Source organism: Lactuca virosa, chromosome 4, assembly GCF_052849685.1.
Source record: "Lactuca virosa cultivar CGN04683 chromosome 4, Lactuca_virosa_CGN04683_v6, whole genome shotgun sequence".
Taxonomy (NCBI): Eukaryota; Viridiplantae; Streptophyta; class Magnoliopsida; order Asterales; family Asteraceae; genus Lactuca; species Lactuca virosa.
Window position 1 is genome coordinate 195,501,558 of NC_136429.1, and position 24,883 is coordinate 195,526,440.

Consider the following 24,883-nt stretch of genomic DNA (forward strand, 5'->3'; position numbering starts at 1 on the left):
AAGTCCTTAATAAATCTCATGTAATACCCTGCCAGACCCATGAAACTTTGAATCTCGGTTGGAGACCTCGGAATCTCCCACTACATCACAGCCTCTATCTTGGACGGATCGACCAGAATACCCTTCTGGTTGACAAGATGCCCAAGGAACTGTACCTCGCGCAACCATAACTCACACTTGGAGAACTTCGCATACAATCTCTCCCTCCTCAGTGTCTCTAGCACCTCCCTCAGGTGCTCCTCATGCTGCTCCTGAGGCTTGGAGTAAACCAAGATGTCATCAATGAAGATTATTGCAAACCGATCCAAAATCAGTCTGCACACGCTGTTCATGAGGTCCATGAACGCGGATGGAGCATTGGTAAGCCCAAACGACATCACCACAAACTTATAATGATCATAGCGAGTCCTAAAAGCTGTCTTCTGCACATCATCATCCCCGACTTGCATCTGATGATATTCTGACTGTAGATCAATCTTGGAGAACCAAGATGCTCCCTGAAGCTGATCAAAGAAATCATCTATCCTCGGAAGTGGGTAACAGTTCTTCACCGTTACCTTGTTCAGATTCCGGTAATCGATACACATGCGATGTGACCCGTCCTTCTTCTTCACAAACAGGATCGGGGCTCCCCATGGTGAACTGCTAGGCCTGATGAAACCCTTGTCTAGCAGCTCCTACAGCTGCGTAGACAACTCCTGCATCTCGGGAGGAGCCAACCGATATGGTGCCTTGGCTATCGGAGTCGCACCAGGAACCAGGTCAATCCTAAACTCAAGCTGTCTCTCCTGAGGTACCCCAGGTAAATCCTCCGGGAATACGTCCGGGTACTCTCGCACTACCAGTACATCATCAACGGTCGCCTTACCCTTATCTCGGGTATCCATGACATAGGTGACGTATCCTGTGCAACCCTGCTAGAGGTGGCGCCTCGCACTCGCTGCTGAACATAAGATCGGTCCGCGTTGTGGCCTCTCGCCCTCAATCACTAGCTCTCTCCCACTAGGAGTACGAATCCTCACTAGCTGCTGCTCACAATCAATCATTGCCCCATTGGAGCTCAACCAATCCATACCCACTATGACCTTATTCCCACGCAGGGGAATAGGAACCAGATCCACTGAAAACGGCTGATCGAATAACCGTAGCGTACATCCTCTATGAACCCTCGCAACCCTGACGGTCCTATCATCGGCTATCTCTACATCAAGTAGGTAATCCAGCTCCCCCGGAGCTCTGCTAAATCATTTGCTAAGTGCGAGCGACACAAAATATCGGGTAGCCCACAGCTGATATGTCGTTCACTAAGAATGATCCTATACACAAACATACAAACATGAGTAATAATCAGAAATAATAAAGAGATAATGGAGAAGATACATACCCGTAACCACATCAGGGGCTACACGTGCCTCCTCTGCTGTCAACTGGAAGGCTCTGCTCTTCGCCGCTGGCACCTCTGCCCGGCCCTGACGGCCGTCTGTAGTCCTCAAAGTGGTAGGAGCGGGTTCCACCACCTGTCCTGCTGATGTTAGACTCGGATACTAGGACTTCTTGTGTCCTCTCTAATTGCAATGAAAGCAAATCAGATCAGATGCTGTAGTGTGGTGGTAGTAGCAGTACAATCCATGCTGACATGTCCTGTTTGGCCGCACTTGAAGCAGCCCGAACTACACGCCCTACACGACCCCTCATGCCCCCTACCGCACTTGCCACATCGGCCTTGGCCCTGCTGGCCCTTCCCTCGGGAATCTACCTTGGGCCTCTTGCCCGAACCCTCCATGCCAAACACTGTCTCAGGCTTCCTCTTCCTCTCCATATCCAATTCAATCTCCCTCTCATGATCCCTCGCTATCATATCCCCCAGCGCCCTACAGCTGGATCGGCTTACAAACTGTCTGATATCAATCCTCAGCATCTCATGGTATCGGGCCTTTTTCATCTCCTCGTCTGCCACGTACTGCAGAACGAGAAGGGCCCTCTCCCTGAACTTGGCAGTAATCTCTTCCACTGTCTCAGTCGTCTGTCGGAGATCCTGGAACTCCCTAGCAAGCTGTTGCACCTCAATAACAGGTGCGAACTCGGCCCTGAACCTGGTCCTGAAATCACTACAGGTCATCGCATCCAACACTGCATCATCACCAATAGTTCTCCCAACCTCCTCCCACCAGTCACGTGCCCTGTCCTTTAGAAGACAGGACGCAAGCCTAACCTTGTCCCCCTCGGGACATCTGCTGGTGCGGAACGCGTTGGCAACATCAACCAACCATCTGCTGCTAGCAATGGGGTCCCGAGCCCCATGGTAGTCGGGAGCTCCACATGCTCTGAACTCTCGAAAGGTAAGTGTGCACGATCCTATCATGGCCACTATCTCAGTGCGAAAAGCGCTCAGCTTCTCATCCAGAATCTCTAAAATACCCTCCTTGACCGATCCAAAGATCACATGAGTCTACTATAGAATGCTACATGTAACCTCAGACGAAAGAAACTCCCTCGTCTTCTCATCCATCTGCTCGGATCCAGAGCCCAAGCCTGATCCCTCACCTGAAGTGCCCGCCGGCCTAGGACGTAGAACCACCATACTGAAAATACACCATAACAAACATCAGTATACTCATCAAATCTCAAGGGATCTAACATACTACAAGTTCCCTGGATTCACCTCAGCCTTCCTTGATTCGAGTACGGATCCTTTGCTTTCAGTAGTACGAGCCCATACTACCTTTCACATCTATCCGTACTTTACTCAAGAATTGCCTTGACTCCATCAAGTCCCTTCTACTACTACTTCTGATCTCATACTAAACTCTTCCTAGGCTTGCCCTAGGGTAATCACTAACCCACTCTCCGCTATCAGCTGCATAAGAAGTCCCTGCTACCTTCCCCTAACTAGCTCATGAATACTATTACATATCACTAATACTAGATAATTCTTCGAATGAGAGATCCTACCCTACAATGGTTGGACTCAAACAAGAGCTGCGCAATAGAGCTAGACCTAACCTTCTGAAATTATTTAATCCTCGCAATATGTAACGTAACATATTCATTTACTAGTTAGTAAAAGATAACTAAGACTCCTAAAAGCACAAAGCAAGCAACATTCGAGCATCGAGTAAACATAATCAAGCATATCTCTTTCAAGATATCCATGACTAATCTGTACTAGCATGTAGTTCATAAGTTGAGATACATATAACAGACACATAAGGCATCCTTCCTAGATCCTTAGTCCTAATCTAGCATGCTGTTCTCATAAAGCTGATAATCATAACATAACATAAAACTGTATGGGTAATTTGGGAGTACTTACTTGAGCTCGGCTGATTGCATGTACCACACCCATTTCTCCTTTTCAAAGTTCTTTTCTCTTTTCAAAAATTCTTTTCTTTTTCTCAAGTTCTTTTTATAAAAATGATTTTCCTTTGAAAATTTTCATACCAATCCCTTAGTTTGAGTTCAGACACACCCAAGAGCGTGCCTGAATCCCTCAAACCAAGGCTTTGATACCAACTTGAAACATCCTAAAAATACGGTCCAAAAATTTCGTTTTAAAATCATTTGTAATAAAACCATACGTCATCCATCATCATAAAGAAAACCATAATCATGTATCTAAAAAACATCGTGTCAAACTACCGTATCAAATCATATGAAAATATCAGTCTAATCATCCCAGGCTGAAGCTGTGGTGTGTGCCATGCGATCATCCCGAGCCCTTCCCCTTGCTAGTGGAAGTACCTGAAACCAAAACTGAAAACTGTAAGCACGAAGCTTAGTGAGTTCCCCAAGCTACCACATACCACACAAATATTAAGAAACTAGGAGATACGGGCCCCGCCCACTCTCATGGAGATTCAAGTCCCGCCCACACTCCGCTATCTAGGAGATTCGGGCCCCGCCCACACTCCGCTGTCTAGGACATTCGGGCCCCACCTACACTCCGCTATTTAGGAGATTCGGGCCCCGCCCACACTCCGCTGTCTAGGAGATTCGGGCCCCGCCCACACTCCGCTACTAACATGCATACAAGTATCACACAGACAACAAGTAGATCTACCAATCAATCACATATCTATACTCAAATAATACTATAAGCATCGGACCCCACCCACTCTAACTACTATGAGCTTCGAGCCCCGCCCACACTTAGCTACTACATATAAGCATCGGACCCCGCCCACTCCAAGCTACTACATATCACTTATACGGGTCGACCTTGGGGCCTTTGACCCGTTCCTACTGAAGGAAAGTCACCTCGCAATACTGACTACTTAAAACTCGAGCGAGGAATCCCTGTCTGCTGCTCCGGCGAGTCTTCGACTATCAGTTCGATAATAACACTTAATCAGAAACTGCTAATCCTCACTTAGGGTAAAATGGTCAAAATCAAAGTCAAAGTCAAGGTCAACTCCCAGTCAACCTAACTCGTCGAGTTATCTCCTAACTCGGCGAGTTCCTGAACTCTTAAACCCAAGGTCAACTGAGTCAACTCGTCGAGTCCCTTAATAGACTCGTCGAGTTCTGGCTGTCATAAAAATCAGGACAACATGATACGACTCGTCGAGGTCCCTTATGGACTCGACGAGTCCTTCTGTCTGTTTGGCCATCTTAACAGATTAAGCCACTATTTTCTAGATCCAAAGTTCTTAGCTCGTTTGTCCACTGGAAAGGTCTTCCTAAGGGTAAAGTTTCCAACTTTACCCATTCATAGCTCCTCTAAATGGGTTTAGACAAAACAATAATTCTTATAATACATGATTCTTGTCCAAAAGGCCATATAATCTCAAATCCACGCATACAAACCCGAATCTAAGGTCTTAGCATATGTTGGACACATAAAGCTTCGAACTTCCTTCCATGCATGGTCTTTTAGGGCTAAAAAGACCATAAACTTGCTCATATGCTTGCATGGCGCTTCCATGGTCATAAAGTTTGCACCTTTATGCCATGGAACCCTTTCCAGATCCTAGATCTGAGATATAAGTCACTTGGGACGTCCCAACCCCAAGGACCAAGGTTCTTGACCCAAAGCTTTCACAATATGGAGTTAAATAGATCTAAGAGAAGAATGATCAAGTTGGAAGCTTGATTACCAGAAAATGCAGTAAATGAAGTGTAGCTCCTGGATCTACTTCTTCCCCTTTGAGTCTTTAATATTCTACTTCTTCTACAAGCTTCACAATGCACAAAAACACTCAAAAATGGCAAGAACTAGCTCAAGATCACTTATGGCGGATAAGGGTTTCGATAATAGGGTTTGGAGGTGATAGAGGCTGGGGTGGAGGCCAAAAATGATGCTTAAATAGGGTGCAAACCTTGAAAATTAGGGTTTCCTCCTGATGGACCTACTCGCCGAGTCCAGGATCGGACTCGTCGAGTAGACCATTTAAATCCCACGACCAAGCTGGCACCTACTCGACGAGTTAGGGCTACCAACTCGTCGAGTAACTCTTACAAAATGAATATTTTAAATAAATTAAATACGTACCAGGAACGAGGCGTTACAAATTGATGGATTACGGTTTGAACTTTCTTGACACCTCCATTTTTTGTGATAATGATGCTGCGATACAAATTGCTAAAAATCCCGTTCATCATTCCAAAACCAAGCACATCGATATCAAAATTCATTTTATCCGAGACTGTTATGAGCGTAAGCTTATCCGTTTGGAGCAGATCCACACTGATAATAATGTGGCGAACCTGTTTACCAAACCGTCCAGTAAAGCTCGATTCGATGTGCTTGTGGGCTTTCTTAAAATGATTCGTTTCAAAGACAAATTTTTACATTTGCGCATTTATTTTCTTTCTTCCCCATTCCCAGATTAAGGGGGAGAAATCAAAATAAAAAAAATTGTAAAATCAAAAATACAAAGATATGTTTTCTTTCGTAAGTACTTTTGGGAAGTGATATGAAGTATAAAGCTAATGGACAATATGAAATTCGTGTAATGCACTGAAGCTAAATTGTCTAGACTTTGTGCTCAGTGTGCTGGTTGGCACGAAGGATTTAAAAGGACCAGACATAGCTGACAATGAAAGGATTTGACAGTGTGGACTTAGATAGTTTCATTTAGACCGACCTGGGACACAACATATGCAACCTACTATGTCTGTAACCCTCTATCTATGTTATTCATATGTTGTTCCCTCTGCGTGATTGGAAGAGATCCGACCTGGGAATACAACATACGCATCTCTAAATCTGACTTCTCTCTTAATGATTGGATACTCACCTAAAGTAAAGAGTTCTTTGGAAGTTCTTAATTACCGGGGTATGTCGGGAAGTGGGGAACACGTTCTAGTGCATCTAAAATTGAACCATTTAATAGGTTGTCTGTAGATCTCCCTGCTGAATTTAAGTGGACAACAATATCCTTGGTCGTTGGCAGCTAAATGGTATATTTAGGAATATAGGTGCAAAGGTCTTGTCACGTATATTTTGTCCAAAATTGGCAAAAAGAATCCTTTGTGTTTAAGTGGATCATAATAATGATGATTTACCAGATCTAAACATGCAGGTGTGTGCTGATAAATGATATTGAATTGCTTGACAACTTTGATCCCCAAAAGTCTTAAATTTAGTTATTATTTTTGTTTTTGTTAAATTTGTTCATAGTTTTCTTCTATGCACAAATTTAGGGGGAGAATTAAAAAAATTAAAAATCAAACAAAAATCTAAAAAAAAATCCAAAAATATGTTTATTTATGTTTTTATTTATTTTTCAGAAAAATCAAAAATCCAAAAATATTTTTGTTTTATTTTGAGTGTATTTTATTTTTGGTCTTTACTTGTTAGTGATTTCTATTGTGTGCTAAGTTTTTATTTTAGTTTGTTTTTATCTCAAAAATTTTCTTTGTCTTGAAAAGCGAATTCAAAAATAAGAGAACTCAAAGGAAGAAGAGACTCAGGGAGAATGTATCAGAACTTTCTGAGCCAAGGTTACATCCTTGAACAACTCTGGTGAGAAGGGTTTTTCATAACTCTGTGATCCATAGGGACTTTTTAGTCATGATTACTTTTCAAGGCGCAAAGATGATCATTGAAGAAAGTTCTTTCGAAGGAACAAGAAGTGAAAATTATTCTTTCAACATACAATCTTTCAACCCCAGAAGCAAGGTGAAGCTGTACTTGAAGATTATGTGACGAATTTCATTGAAGCCTCCGCAATCAATTTGCTGCTATCTATGAACCTGATGAAGTGATCCAGAAGAATTCGTCTCTCTGTTATTCTCTCCGAAGATTCTCAAGCTGAAAGTGCTGATTTTCGAGAATCCATACAAGAAGCCTCCACACGCAACGTGCATTCAAAGTTAAATTTTTGAAGAAAAGCCCAACTGTTCAAGATGAATTCTTTCATATAGAAGATTCATATGATCATCTTGAAGTTGTGAAGAAATCGAAGATAAACGCTGAAGTCACGCTCAAACCGAAGATTGAAAAGAAAACCAAGCTACAAACCCAGGGGGAGTTTGTTAGGTCATAAGAAAAGAAAGCTATAAACCAAGGGGGAGACTGTTGGGTCTAAATTTATGGTTTATACTTTGCTTTTCTAGGCATTTGTAGTTTTCGGTCTAGGGCCGAAAACAATCTTGGGTTTAGTTGTAGTTTGGACCGAAATCACATGTGATTTCGGTCTAGCTATTGGGTTTTGGGCTTAGGTTTTGTCCTTATGTATAAATAGTGTGTTATTAGGCATGTGAAAGGTGTTAGAAAATAGAAAAGAGAGTGTCTAGAGGGTAGAAAACGTGAAAGGGTCTTCCATTGTTATACAAGGTGTTCTAGAGAGGGAAAGAAGAGAGAACGTGTTTGTGTGAATCTTGTGTACCGGATCATCATTCAATATTATTGTGTGCATTGAAGATCCATCTTGGTCTTCTTCTTCTTCTTCTTCTCCATTTCATCTTGCATCATCCACTTGATTGGGATTCCGCACCATCAAGTGGATCGGATTGATACATGAAAGCGAATTAGGGACTTACAGTGTTGTTTGAGAATGAGGTTGATATGGTGGTTTTCTTCGGTATCTGGATGATTGATTGTAGTGGTGATGTGGATTGTTATATGGCTGGTAGTTGCAGTTAAAGGTAGGTTTAGTAAACTGTTGATTTTTTGAAAGTTTAGTGGTGGAAGCCTGTTGAATTGTTAGCTTACAAGGGCTAAGGCATTCTAAAAAGCTTCTTCATCCTTAATTTATATCTCATGTTCATATGAATGTAGTGAGTTTTCATATGAATTTTGATACATTTGGTATCATGGCTCTCCGGTATTATGATATTGTGGTGTTTTGTTAGCATGGTGCGGTGAGCGGTCGATCAAGGCGAATGGTCTACTAATATCCATACAATCGTTCATCACCATAGACTCTTGAGTTTGATGTTCATAATAGAGTTTGTATAGAGAGAGATAGAGAGAGTCTTGATCTTGTTTTCTCCTTGGACTATCATCATCACCATATTCTGCTATTTACCTAACCCATACAAGAACTGTAAGTTTGTTTCATGACCACTTCGAGTAATACCTACATATGAGAGTTTGATGAAGATAAGGTTGAATTTTCGAACGAATCATCAATACTTTCTCTAATGAGAGCGTTGAAGTTGTTGAAATCATTCAGGGCAATTGTTAGCTTCTTATCTTAAGCTTGTTTAGTTCCTTTATTTAGATTCTTGAGGACATCCCATATTTGTTTTGCAGATGTATAGTTGATGATAAGATGAAAATTGTCAGTTGGTACACCATAAAAAATCTCATAGAAATTTATTTCATCTTTCTCCATTTATCTATATCAGCGTTAGTAGGTGTGGTCATGGCGAGTTGACAACTTCCAATTCTCACTTGATCTCCATCAGTGTGAATGGGTGTAAGAAAGTTACATGTGGTCCTTCTTCTACATATCTCCATACTTCCTTACCAAGTCTTTTATATATCTTTCCATTCTTTGAGACCAATGATGATACTCACTTGCAACAAGTATTGGAGCTCGATTTGAACCTCCAACATTGTTAGAGACATTTAAAGAGTTAAGTTGTGCCATTTTCCTTATGTTTAGAGAAAGGTGAGCTGACTAATATAGAATGTCTTTTAAATCAGAGTCTTTTCAAAAGATTATAATGATTTTTTTAAAAAGTTAAAAAGCAACCACTATGACTCGGATACCAATCGTTGACATTATAGCTTAAGCTTAAGAGATTATGATCCGTAATATTAATTTCATCTAATGGATCTTTAGTTAGCTCAAAAATAATAAGATTACAGAATTTAAGATGGAAACATAGCAACAAAATACAAAAATAAATATAAGCAAGTTAGTAATACATGTTGAATTGTAATTGATGGGTTTTTGATACAAAATATAAGTTTGTTTTCATAAAAACCTACAACGGAAGACTTAACAATAACTAGTTTATTTTTAGTTTATAACAAAACCAAACCATCATGGATCCATTTATAGAGGTTATAATGAAATAAAAAACAGCCAAATAAATTTTTTAATATGACTACCTTCGAAGCCTTTGAACCCACTTGGTTTTGGGGTGTTGATGAACATAGAAAAAATCAAAGAATATGATTTCTCTATGTGTATCCACCATCAAGAGTAAGGCACTGGGAATGCTAGTTCCTTCGTTTTATTCTTGAGTGTCTTAAGCCTTTAAATGCTTAACTCAAATAAGCACTAACGGAGGCAACTCAAGAGAACTTTTAAACCACCAAACTAACTTCAAAAGAGAGAGAGGAGGAGGGATAAAAAAAGTTTCGCCCATATGCTTATTTTGAGAGAAATTGTGCAAGACTTAAAACAACTAGCATCAAAACCATACATAAGGCTTCCTTATATATTCCTATGCAAGACATACCTTTACATTAAAATAATATAAAGCAACTCTAGCCTTTTAAGAGGCATGGGGGACAAGGTGTGGAGGTTGACAAGCAACCTCCATGCCCTTTAAAAAATTCGGCCATACCTTTATTAATAAGAAAGATTCTTCAATTTTTATAAAATCTAAGTTTATAAAATATAAACTTTGTGTTTAGGTAAAATACAAAAGAATCCAACTAGTCCAAAAGGTTGCGCACGACTTATTAATTTATACCATATGAAATAATAACTACTTATACTCTCTTGTAATTATTATTTTCACAAAAACATAATTATTTCCTAATTAAAATACAAGAATTGATATCATTTACTAATAATAATATTAGTAATAAAAATAAAAAATGTGCCAACTTGATAAAGGTGTGACACTATAGGATCATATATTATTAGAAATGTCACTCCATAATGATTCTTGGGCATATAGATTCAAGAATCTCCCACTTGCATAAGATTCATTATAGACTAACATAGACCGTAGCTAACGTCTAGAAATGGGCTACTGCCCCTAACAACATATGAAGGGTTCCATCTCATCAATAGCTAATTACAGGAGCTCTAAGCTACAATTGTTACTAAAGGTGTGGTATCAATTATTCCTTTGTCACAGACATCATGTCGAACATGAAATATGGATCGCCGTCAATCTCACTTAGTGTTCAAATTTTAGTAAGGCCTTATATGTCTAATTCTCAACGAATTAGAGGTACAAATCCCACCTCGACTACATACGGCCATCAATGTAGTTCATTTCATACCCAATGATGGACCTTATGACTGTCTTTAACAGAACAGTCATAAACCATGTCAAAGCACAACAATTCCTACACTTCAAGTCCCAAATATGTATCTCAGGTCAAAGAATACAAAGATAGAACCTTGATCAAAACATCACTCTTGACCACAATCCATAGAGTGATTTTTATGCGGGTCAGATCCAACATTTATTATCCTAATCAAGTACTTACGAAGTTGGTAGCAGCTCTTCTTAGTTTCATCTCCATGAAAATGAACCAATCCACTCATATTAGTCTTACCTCATTGATGCTCGCACAACTATGAATGACTATGTATATTAAGAATAATCTAGTTATTCAAGGATTTAAACTTGCTAATATAGAACACACCAATTATTTAATGAAAGACTCATATCCAATATCTCAACTCATTACATTATATGTTTTTTTTATTGTTCCAATATCCAAATACTAATTTCAATCAAATACATCTACTTATATCAACAAGTTTCTATAACACCAGCTTGACTTTCATGCTTTAGCTAATGAAGGAACATACTGAAGTAGATTTGACAAACTTCATTTGTATAAACTTTGCGAATGCAAACATTTTCAGTTTTATAAGTATAAATCATATAAGAAGAACACTAATGATAATGTATTTGATGCTTAAATACGAGTTAGACACCAATACTTGCGTAATGGGATTACTTATAGTCATAATGAACTATACATTAAGCATCTTTGTATGTGGTTCTCCAAAGCACAATGTACTTTAACTCGGATGTGTAACTGTAATTAAAATCTACATGGAAGCACTATCCATGTAACTTTATCTTCATTCATAATGAGAACACGCCCGACTATGACCAAGAGTCATCTCAATCTATTTAAAAGTTTAGCACATGTGTAACAGCTTTAAACATATCTTTCTTTCAAATACTCCGCAGATTACAAATATAGTTCTTGAAAGTACTTTAGAATATTCCTATAAGTCACACAATGACTCATTCTCAGATTATACTGGTATCATTTGACATGCTCTAAGCATATGATCTATTTGGCATTCATGCATAATCATGACATATATGATTACTCAAATTGCAGCAGCATATGGAATACAATCATGTTATCTAGTTCAAAACATTTGCACTAGGATTTTGCTTAAAATTCATTTCATGTGGTATTTGACAAGATAAATCTTTCAGAGTCTTTAATTTTGAGATCTTTAAGATCCTTGACAATTCATACAATTTTGCTTAATAATTTAAGTTGCCATGGTCTATTTATGTAGATCTTTACATCAAGAATTAGTATGTCGACTACATATAAGACTAGGAATGTTACTGCGCTCCCATTAGCATCATAGAAAAAAACAATAGTCATCTTGATTTATAATCAAATCACAACTACATAATTATATTTTAAGAAATAAGATTCTTACTTTGAGATGTTAGCTTAAATCTTGGAAAGATTTTCATTCATGTATGTTTTCTCCTCTGAAAACTCACTTACTCTTTATATTCATAATAGATTGAGGAAGATTAATGAAGCTCAAACTTGATAATCATATATGAATGCATCTCTTTGGGTTTTATTAGTTTCTGATCAACTATTTAGCAGATTCAACAATAGTTGAAAACTTGGTAGTTACAAACTATGATGCATTTATCTTATGGATCTTTAGCACTTAAGGTTCCTAATAGCTCCCACTTAGCACACGAACTTTCTAATAACTTGTCTTTTGGAATGACGATTAGTGGGATTAGTAGAAACATCCTTCTAAACATTCATTTAGGATAGTCTACATAAATGCAATTAGTAGATGCTTGATTGGTTAAGCTCATTGTCTAACATAAGCTCCATAACTCCATACCTTTTAGATAAGGACAAAACCATTACATCCTTAGTCTAGCGAAAGTATTTAATCCACTTTTTTGGTTGAAAAAACTATATATTCAATATGTATTTGTTGCAGAAAGCATAATTCCATAAATTTTATAAATTAAATAGTTCTTTTAAAACAACATATAATAGACTAAAAAGTCTATTTTTATCCTCTTAATAAACTTGTACTATCAACATTTAGCTAGTGGTCCAGTGACCCTATCCCATTAGACAATACGAAGGCTACCTCGAACATCAAAAGATAGATCCTAGTGACCAAGTGATTCGGTGCCACAAGAACCATACTAATGACGCATGAGTATTTTGACGGAATGACTTCTGAAACAATTCCACAACTCCTAAGACGTTCCAAAAAGACATGGTTTACAAAACTCATTTTCTTTATCAGAAGGAAAGGTTAATGATTATCTCATTAAGTTGAATCTCAATTTTTAATATGAAACAATTTGAGCAAATAAAAGGTTTCAACAATAACGAACAAAAAATCATCAGTGAAATTGACTAAGCATCTATCACAAAATCTATTCATGGATTGAAAAGATTACATACATCACTTATGTATAATTCTTTTTCAAGCCTTTTTTTCTTTAACTACTAATAGATAAAGACACTTGCGACTCATCTTCCCATATAAATAGGATTCACATATATCAAATGAATCAAGCTCATTTACCTTTAAAAATTCCATCCTTTTGAAGTTTGTATATTTATTTTATATTTATATAGTCATGATGATTATGACATAGATAAGTTTTAATAAAATATTATATTATTAATTAGGTGTTATGATTAGAATCATCAATTTAATGAAAGGTTATAGATTTACTTCATAACAAACATTATGAGAAAATATTCTTTAACACAGAATACATCGTTTCAGAACATGAATGTGAACATTCATTAAACGATAAGTAAATCTAGATTTATTCATCAATTTACAATTGTTACATGTCTCTATAAAATAGGTAAAAAACATCTATTGTTTAAATAAAAGACAATAACAACACTTGTTATATCTTCAACACGAAATTCCATTTGTATGTAATCAATCGATTATTTCTTCCAACCATCAGCACATAATATCGATTATTAGTGTCACCTAAAGTACAATATACTCAAGTGAATGATGGAAAAATAAATAGTTTTATCATATAGATATCTGAAGTCTTGTCTAAGTCAGACTTCTTCACCTCGATGAGATTAGAGGAGCAATTCCTCTTTTAGTGTCTTCTTTCTTCCAAATTAGAAACAACGTTAATCATTTAAATCCTTTCTTGATTTATGGGTTTATGTTGTATTTCCCTTGACTGAACAATAAGACTATTTGAGTACACAATCTATATGAATTCCTTTTATTTAATGATTGAACAAACTTGAAGCACTTTCTAGTGTTCTGATTGAATATCTAGTTTACTTGATGATACATCTGATATGTTTCATAATTATCCAAGACTTTCTACAAGTCAAGCTTAATTACTCCAGTATGATGTGAGACACATCAACATTATCACAATAATACTTCCATCAAAGTATCATGATCAGACAGGCTGGTTTGTAGAGGTTATTCAGGTATGAGATCTTTTCAGTATATATAATTTCTTTTTATCCTTAAGGTGGAAACTCAAGATATTATACCAGTTATAAAAATTATAGCCATCAAATGTTACTGTCTCTTGAAACTCAACAAGAAATAGGTTTTGCAGGGCGTATGAGTATTAATAGTTATCAGCATAATTTAACAAACATTCATTCAGTATTTTCAATATTTAGTCTTTAAAAATTAATACCTTTTATTGTTTCTTACAACATTAATTTATTAAAGTCTATGATCCATGTAACGAAACAAGTATATGGTTATGTGATCTTTATCCCATTAACTTAATCAAACTCGGTAGATTACGATTACTAATTGCTTACAATATGTAATCCTAAACAACTATTGTTTAACTTGGCATGTTTTCCCATCTATGCCTTCGACCTCTCATGCTTAAGTGACCTTTATCACATAAGATTCCGATCAAGTCATCCTACTTGAAACAACTTATAGTATTGTAACTTTCCAGTGACAAGGTGACCCTTTAGAAAGCAGAAAATACAAAACTAGCCCGAACATCATAACACAATCCTAATGACCAGGTGACCTTGTGACACTAAGACCATACAAATGATAATGTGTGTTCTTCAAAAGGAAGGCAATGACTTGCATTTTTTAGAAACAGTTTTATATATGTTTTATAATTATAGTTTATAAAAACATGGTCTCATGAATATTGCATGCATCCAACAATTCATGTACACTTTTGTAAAATTCATATAACTTGTTATGAGGTTCTTTAGGTGCCAAATAAAACTTCATTTTATTTATCAATAGCCGCGATCAATTCTAAACTAAAATCTGGTATTTTAAAGTCTAGTTGTAGATTGGTTTTAAGAACCGATAATAGTCTTAATAAAATTTCATTTTATACTTAAGACATGGAGTTTTGGATGAGTTATAAAATAACTATTTTAAATATCCTTTTAACAATCAAAAACTTTTGACCCTATAGGATCATATATTTTTAGCAATGTCACTCCATAATGATTCTTGGGCATATAGATTCAACAATTTCCTACTTGCACAAGATTTATTGTAGACTGACATAGACACTAGCTGACGTCTAGAAATTGGCTACTGCCCCTAACAACATACGAAGTGTTCCATCTCATCAACAGCCAATTCTAGGAGCTCTAAGCTACAATTGTTACTAACGGTGTGGTATCAATTATTCCGTTGTCTCAGACATCATGTCGAACATGAAATATGGATCGCCATCAATCTCACTTAGTGTTTAACTTTTAGTAAAGCCTTAGATGTCTGACTCTCAACAAATAAGAGGGACAAATCCCATCTCGACTACAAACGGCCATCAGTGTAGTTCATGTCATACCCAACGATGGCCCTTATGATTGCCTTTAATGGAACAGTGTTAAACCATGTCAAAGCACAACAATTCCTACACTTCAAGTCCCAAGTATGTACCTCAGGTCTAAGAATACAAAGACATAACCTTGATCAAAACATCACTCTTGCCCACGATCCATAAAGTGATTTTGATGCGGGTCAGGTCCAGTAATTATTCTCTTAATCAAGTGCTTACGAAGTTGGTAGCATCTCTTGTTATTTTCATATCAATGAAAATCAACCAATCCACTCATATTATTCTTACCTCATAGATGCTCCCACAACCATGAACGACTATGGATATTTAGAGTAATCTAGTTATTCAAGGATTTAAATATGCTAATATAGAACACAACAATTATTTAATGAAAGACACATATCCAATATCTCAACTCATTACAATATATGTTTCTTTTATTGTTCCAATATCCAAATACTAAATTTCAATCAAATACATCTGCTTGTATAAACAAGCTCCTATAGCACCATATTGACTTTCATGCTTTAGCTAATGAATGAACTTAGTTAAGTAGATTTGAGAAACTTCATTTTTATAAACTTTGCGAATATAAACATTTTTATTGTTATATATATAACTCATATACGAAGAAAACTAATGAGAATGTATTATATACTTAAATATGACTTAGATACCAATACTTTAGTAATGGGATTACTCATAGTCATAATGAACTATACACTAAGCATCTTTGTATGTGGTTCTCCAAAACACAATATACTCTAACTATGATGTGTAACTGTAATTAAAATATACATGGAAGAACTATCCAGGTAACTTTCTCTTCTTTCATAATGAGGGCACGCCCGACTGTGACTAAGAGTCATCTCAATCTATTCGAAAGTTTAGCACATGTGTAACAGCTTTAAACATATCTTTCTTTCAAATACTCTGTAGATTTGGAATATAGTTCTTGAAATAACTTTATAATATTCTTATAAGTCAGACAATGACTTGTTCTCATATTATACTGGTATCATTCGACATGCTCTAAGCATACGATCATTTGGAATTCATGCATAATCAAGAAATATATGATTACTCGAATTGCAGAAGCATATGGAATACAATCATGTTATCTAGTTCAACACATTTGCATTAGCATTTAGCTTAAAAATAATGTCATGTGGTATTTGACAAGATAACTCTCTCAGAATCTTTTATCTTAAGCTCTTTAAGACCCTTGAAAATTAATACAATTCTACTTAATCATTTAAGTTGCCATGATCTATCTATGTAGATCTTTATTCCAAGAATTAGTATGTAAACTACATATAAGACTAGGAATGTTACTGGGCCCTCACTTGTATCATAGAAAACACAAGAGTCATATTGATTTATAGTCAAATCGCACTATGTAATTATCTTATAAGAAAGAAGATTCTTACTTTTAGATGTTAGCTTAAATCTTGGAAAGATTTTAATTCATGTATGTTTTCTCCTCTTAAAACTCACTTACTCTTTATATTCGTAATATATCGAGGAATATTAATCAAGCTCATACTTGATAATCATACATGAATGTATCTCTTTGTGTTTTATTAGTTTCTGATAAACTATTGAGCAGATTCAACAACAGTGGAAAACTTGGTAGTTCCAAACTATGATGCATTTGTCTTATGGATCTTTAGCACTAAAAGTTCCAAATAGCTCCCACTTAGAGAAAGAACTTTCAAAGCACTTGTCTTCTAGGAATGACGGTTAGTGGGATTAGTAGAAACTTCCTCTGAAACAATCATTTAGCATAGTCTTCATAAATCTGAGTAGTAGATGTTAGATTGGTTAAGCTCGTTGTCTAACATAAGTGTAGAGTTTAATTGTGTTGCGTCTTGGGCTTTATGTTTTGTATCCGGATTGGGCCTGTCCATCCGTGATTATCTAGTAGGGTTATACTATAAATATGCATGCATGTATGCATAATACGCTGTTGATTATTACGTTTATTGTTTTGTAACCCTAAACACCTCTACAGTCGAAGTTCTTAATCGAGCTCTTCTGAGGTGTTGAAGCATTAATCATACGACATATTCAAAGCCATACTCGTGTTCTTATTTACATTCATAATTGTTTGCTTGCATAGAATCTAACGATCGTAATAGAACATTGTTCTAACAATTGGTATCAGAGCAGGAGACTGTGTGATCAATACACATTCCTTCTGTATTCAGAATTTCTTAGGGTTTCCGCTTTTATCGTACAAATAGAAGTCGTCTTCTTCATATCGACGGTAACTCTGTTTCTGATAAAACCCTAATCTCAAGTTTACAGGTTTGATTCTAGCAGCTCACCATGTCTCACGAAGATTCGCAAACAAATCCCATCAACATCTCAAACAACATTGGATCTACAACCAGAATACCCATTCTTTACACTCAAGACTATGAAGTATGGGCGCATCACTTTGAAGACTACGTGGTTGGATCTGAAGATAATGGCTATCTCATCTGGGAAGCTATCACGCTTGGGCCGTTTGTTCACTCAGGAACGAACACAACAGTTAAGTCTCAAAAGGAATATAACAAGCTGGTGGCGGATGTAGATAAGATGCCACAGGACGAGAAAGACAAATTGCTATGTAATGTGAAGGCCATGAGAATGATCAGATTCGCCTTGCAATCTGAAACCTTTTGGTTGGTTGGTTCATGCACGACGGCCAAAGAAATCTGGGATAGGTTGAAAGAACTTTATTCAATTGATGAAGATCTGGAACACTCCATTCAAACCTTGCTGCTGTCAGAGTTTGGAGTTTTCGAACAGAAACCAGAGGAGAAACTCATACAAACTTTCGATCGGTTTAATCATCTTCTAAGTAAGATGATCAAGCATGGAATAGAAAGAAAGTTGATCGAGCAGAAGGTGACCTTCATGAATGGATTGAGACCGGAATGGATGGCTGTGGTTTCAACCGTGAAAGCACACGAACAGTTTAAGTCTTACTCACTAGCGAAACTTATGGGAATACTAAAGTCCCATGAAAGTGTAGTAACCAAAGAAGCGAAAGTGGTTTCTGGTGTGGGATCGCTGGCTCTTGTCTCAAAAGGAAAAAGCATTGCAGAAGAAGAAGAAGAGTTTGATATGTCTGAGTGTGATCTTACAAGGGAAGAATACGCTATGATGGTCACCAATCCAAAGAAGTTTGCACGAAGAAAATTTCCTGTCAACAAGAACCGAAACTGGTAGGGAAGTTACAGCTCTGAGAAGGTGAAGGATGAAGTGAAAATCACCTCTCAAAAGGATGAAGATAAGAAGGAGAGCAAGCTTGCAGGAGACTCTGGGTACGACTGCAATTACTGTCACGGCAAAAACCACTTTGCCAAAGATTGCATGCTAAGAAAAATGACTGAGAAAAGAGACGGTGAAGATGATGAGGCGTACTACATGCGCAAGTTGGAATAGATCAAGAAAAAGAAGGCAACTAACAGTTCTATGAGTTCCCTGATTGTGCAGGAGAATGCAGGTGAAGATGAGTTCGGTGGCGTCGAAGTATGGTCAACCGATTCTGAAGATGAAGAGGTAAGAAAGCCCACTCATGGAAAGGCTTATGTGACAAAGGAAGTAGGTTCGGCTGGAAGGTGTTTAATTGTCACAGCTGGTTCATCAACCGAAAGTGCAAGTGAGGAACCGAACTTGACTGAGGACAAGTGTTTTGTAGCCAAGCCTGTGAGTGAGAAGATCAACGACTGCGATCGGTTGATCAAAAAGGTACAATCCATCCTTGAATCACTTAAAGTTCCAATAACAGATTATGAAGAAGAATTAAATGAATTAAAATTTAAATTTTCTAACTTAAGTGGTAGTCTCATGCAAACTCGCTTAGCGAATTCTAACCTAACTGACCAACTCAGCAGGGTGTCTTCAAAAAGTGAGGAGAGGAGGATGTGGATTGAGCTGAAGGAGGGAGAATTAAATAGAGCTAGGGACGAAAGTATTTATTTACAAAGAGACAATTTAAAGTTTTTAAAACAAAGGAATGTTTTTTGTTTAATTGCTAAGCGTTTATACTTTAATATTGCTCAATTGCATTTAAATTGTGAGATAGGAAAGAAGATTCATAAAATGATGTTACCCTTCCTTGAATTTAAGGAGGATGAGGTCATAGCAGAATGTGAATCAGAAGTGTCCTCAGAAGAAACGTCAATTCATTACAAAATCGGACTATTAAATTATTTGACTCGTCAAACGCAAAATTGATATCAGAAAATAAAATGAACTTAGAAAATACGTCTGAGTTTGATGAGGAAAGTGAGATGAGCGAGATCTCAGTTGAATACGAAGTTGATTGCTCTGAGTTCATGAAGAAAGAAACCGAAAATGAGAAACCCCTTATTTCAGAAAGGTTCAAACTGTGCCGAATCAGGTATATGCAGTTACAGGAGTCACTGCTAAACAAACGGCAGAATTAAAGATCTTGGTTGACAAAGACAATGCTGAAGGATGTGACCATTATTTCTGGTCTGCCCCTATTGACAAAGCAGACGAAACCGTTGGCTTATCTGAGCAAATGTCATGGAGGGTTAAAGGAAGATATGTTGCTGAACCCATCAACAAACCCTCAAGTTTTGACAAACCAAGCACGAGTGGAACTAAAGAAATTCCTAAAGAACCAATGACAGAAACAACTGTTCCAGCCAATACAACCGAAAGTCAAAAGGAGAAGCTAAAGGCCAGATTCAATATCCACAAATCTCAGAAAGACTTAGCTGAACAAAAACGCTTGAGAAATCAAAGATACGCAAAGAATCTGAATGAACGAAAACGTCACTGGGAATCTCAAAATCCCAACTACGTTCCTCATAAGAAAGAATCAACGGATAAAGGAAAGGAAAAACTGAATGGAAAAGAAAACTTCAGCCCAAGTTCCTATTATTCCAAAATTCAGAACCGAAAGTCCAGTTTCGGTCCCCAAGAGGGCTCTCAGAACCGAAAGTCAAGTTTCGGTCCCTACACAGGCTCACATAATCAAAACATAAGATTCGGTCCGAACGTTATGGTTAACAACCGAAAGTAAGCTTTCGGTCCCAACACCGTCACTCAGAACCGAAAGTCAGGTTTCGGTCCTAAGTCCAGTTTCGGTCCTAAGTCTAGTTTCGGTCCTTCCAAGTCCCAATGCAAAACAAATTCTGTGAAGGACATCAAAGGAAAGGGAAAGCTAGCATCAGATTCTAAGTTCCATAATAAGAAATTTTCAGCTAACCCTAGGAGTCAAAAGAAAAATCCTAAACCATCTAATAGCACACCAAGTAATGCACCAAAAATCAAACAAGATAAAACTAAAATCAAGGTGTATACAATTAAAAGAAAAGATCAAACCACTCTAGTAAAAAGAACATGTTTGGTTGATATTTCTTCTGTAATTCCTTTCTCTGTGAAAGACTCACCAGGACCCAAGAAACTTTGGGTTCCTAAATCTACTTGAATTTGCAGGTAATCAGTGACGAGCAGTTCGATGATGAATGGTATATAGACAGTGGCTGCTCGCGTCACATGACAGGAAGGAAGGAAGAGCTAAGAGAGTTTCGGTCCCTGAAAGATGGTGGGTGTGTAAAGTATGGAAATAACTCCTATGGAACAATCAAGGGATACGATATGATAACAAATAGAGATTTCTCGATTCGAAAAGTGGCGTATGTGGAAAGATTGCAACATAACCTCATTAGTGTGTCACAATTAGTTGTGGGCACAGGTTTGAAGGTTTCATTTGATGATGAGGGATCTGAGATAATTGAGAAACAATCTAAGAAGGTTCTGTTGAAATGTGAACGCAAGGGATAGATGTACCCTTTAAATCTCAACCCAATACGAGGAAAACCAGCAATATGTTTGCTGTCAAAGGCAAACACTGATGAAAGCTAGTTGTGGCATCGGCGACTATCGCACCTGAACTTCAAAGAAATTAATAAGTTGGTGCTTGGTGATCACGTTCGAGGCCTCCCTCTTCTCAAGTTTGACAAAGAACATCTGTGTGCAGCGTGTGAGATGGGAAAATAAAGCAGAAAGAGCCACCCTACACGAATCAATACGAAGATTGTTGAAGCTCTTGAACTTCTGCATATTGACCTATGTGGACCTTCGACTATCGAGAACATCGGTGGTAGTAAGTACATCCTTGTTATAGTAGACGATTTTTAGTGCTTCACCTGGGTTTTCTTTCTTAAACAGAAATCAGATGCAAATCCCAAGTTGAAGACATTTATCAAGCAATTAGAAGTACAGCTGAGGAAAACGGTGAGGAATATCAGAGGTGACAACGGTCTGGAATTCAATATTAACGATTTTGAAGACTTTCTGGCTGACAAGGGGATCACTCACAATTTTTCAGCTCCTTATACACCACAACAGAATGGGATTGTTGAAAGACGAAACCGATCTTTGTGTGAAGCAGCCAGAACCATGCTTAGTTTCGCTTCTCTTCCGTTATACTTCTGGGCTGATGCAGTAGCAGCCACATGCTACACTCAGAACCGATCTTTGCTCAACAAGAGATTCTCGATCACTCCATAAGAGATCATAAACAATCGGAAGCGCAATGTCAAATTTTTCCATGTGTTCGGTTCAAGGTGCTTCATCTTTAATTCAAAGGAGAACCGAAACAAGTTTGACGTCAAAGTAGATGAAGGAATTTTTCTTGGTTATTCACTCTCTTTAAAAGCTTACAAAGTGTTAAACAAACGCTCCAAACGTATTGAAGAAACCTATTACGTCACCTTTGACGATAATTACAGGAAGAAAGTGCAAAGGAGTGAAGGTGACTTAGCTGAAATATTTCCAGAATCTGGACAGGTCTCGGTTCCTATCTCCAACTTGTTTGAAGAGTACATTCGCTTATTCGATGAACCAGAGAAAGCGGCACACTCAGAGGCGAAAGCAGCATATAACAAAATTGATACTCTCAAAAAGATCATAGATGAAGCTGCCAAAGAAATGGAAAGTGAACCTCTTAAAACTACAGATGGTCAATCCTCAACCGACTCTCCAATTAACGGCCCAATATTCAAGGGGGAGAGTTCATCAACACCAAAGACAACTGGAGTATCTTTCGGGGGGGGGGGGGGAGAATCCAATTTCATCCCCGATTCTTATAGGTCCAGGTGTAGGGGACAACTTTGCCACAAACCCACTCAATAGCAGTTCAATCGAGGGGGAGAATCCATCTCCAACAGAGGATGCAAGTTCTAATACTGCGACAGGTTTCACTTCGCCAGTCGAGGGGGAGAAAGAGAATACAACTGACGAAGGCGAGGGTGATCAATCCGAATTGGAAGAGGAGGTGGATGCCGAATTGGATCCTGCATATGACCCAAATTATCCTCCATTAGTCAAATGGACCAAGGACCATCCCAAAGCTCAAATTATTGGAGAATCATCTGAAAAAGTGCTCACTCATTCACAGTTGAAAGCGAAACAAACTGCATTATTCTCTAAAGTTGAATTCTGTATGTTTAATTCATTCATCTCCAAGGTTGAGCCAAAAACAATTAATGCCGCACTTGATCATTCTGATTGGCTTCAAGCAATGCAAGATGAGCTCCATGAGTTTGAAAGCAACTGAGTTTGGAGGCTGATTCCTACACCAAAGGATGCTTCAGTGGTTGGCTTAAAATGGGTCTTCAGAAATAAATTGGATAAAGAGGGTAATGTCATTCGCAATAAGGCTCGGTTGGTGGTTAAAGGTTATTGTAAAGAGGAAGGGATAGATTATGAGGAAACCTTTGCTCCAGTAGCTAGGTTGGAATCAGTAAGAATCTTCCTTGCATATGCTGCTCACAAAAATTTCGAAGTCTTCCAAATGGATGTCAAATGTGCTTTCTTGAATGGAGAACTAGAAGAGACAGTGTATGTTGAACAACCTCCTGGGTTTGTGAACGAGAAATTTCATGATCATTGCTATGTGTTGGATAAAGCAGTCTATGGATTGAAGCAAGCGCCTAGGGCCTGGTCTGAAACTTTAACTCGCTTTCTGAAAATGTCGAAATTTAAGCAAGGTTCGGTTGACCCAACCTTCTTTCGAAAGAAAGAAGGCGAACATCTAATGATAGTTCAAATCTATGTCGATGACATCATCTTCGGCTCTACGAATCCTAGCTTAACAGCTGAATTCAGGAAGTTGATGTAGACTAAATTTGAAATGAGTGCAATGGGTCCGATTAATTTTTTCCTTGGTCCGAAAGAAAGAAGGTATCTTTATCAACCAGGAGGCGTATACAAAGACCTTACTAACAAAATTTGGCATGACAGGCGACTCTAAAGTGAAGGTTCATATGGCATTTGGCACTAAGTTAACACCATCTCTGGAAAAACCTGCTGTTGACATAACACTATATCGTCAAATGATAGGGTCCCTTATGTATCTAACAGCTAGTAGACCGGACATTATGTTTTCTGTTTGTTATTGTGCCAGGTTTCAAGCTAATCCAAGAGAACCTCACATGGTGGCAGTGAAAAATATATTCCGTTACCTGAAGCGAACCTCATCTCTTGGTCTCTGGTATCCTGCAAGATCTGGATTCTTCATTCAAGCCTTTTCTGATGCTGATCTTGGAGGATGTGGTCTAGACCGAAAGAGCACTACAGGTGGATGCCAATTTCTTGATGGAAAACTCGTTAGCTGGCAGTCCAAAAAGCAAACCTACATGTCACTTTCAACAGCCGAAGCTGAGTATATAGCTGCTGCATCTTGTACTTCTCAAGTCATATGGATTTAAAGTCAACGGAGAGATTACATGCTAAATATGAAGAAGATTCCTCTCTATTGTGACTCAGAAAGTGCAATAAGGATTTGTCACAATCCAGTGCAACACTCAAAGAGTAAGCACATTGCACATAGATATCATTTCATCAAGGATCATGTAGAAGATGGGAACGTGGAAGTGCATTTTGTTCGATCCTCTGATCAACTGGCTGACATATTCACTAAGGCCTTACCTGAAGCACGTTTTAATAAAATTTTACAAGGCCTGTGAATGATGGAAGCAGAGTCAGTACCGAATCCTCAAATCTTACACTAAAAATTAGACAGGCGAAATGGAGCGACCGCTCGGTATATTTCGGCTCCATAATTTTCGGGAACCGAAATGAACCGAACGCTCGGTCTATTTCGGCTCTGGAATTTTAAGGAACCGAAATGAACCGAACGCTCGGTCTATTTCGCTTCATTCAATAAAGATAAGGTTTCGGTTGTATATTCGGTGTTTTCTATAATCTATATTCTTTTAACTACTTTTTGTTTTTATTATTTTTCAGAAAACTTCAAAACTCCAAAAATATTTTCTCTTTCTGTTTTTATTATTTTTCAGAAAACTTCAAAACTCCAAAAATATTTTCTCTTTTTGTTTTTTTTATTTTTCAGAAAACTTCAAATCTCAAAAATATTTTTTTGTTTGTTTGTTTTGTTTGT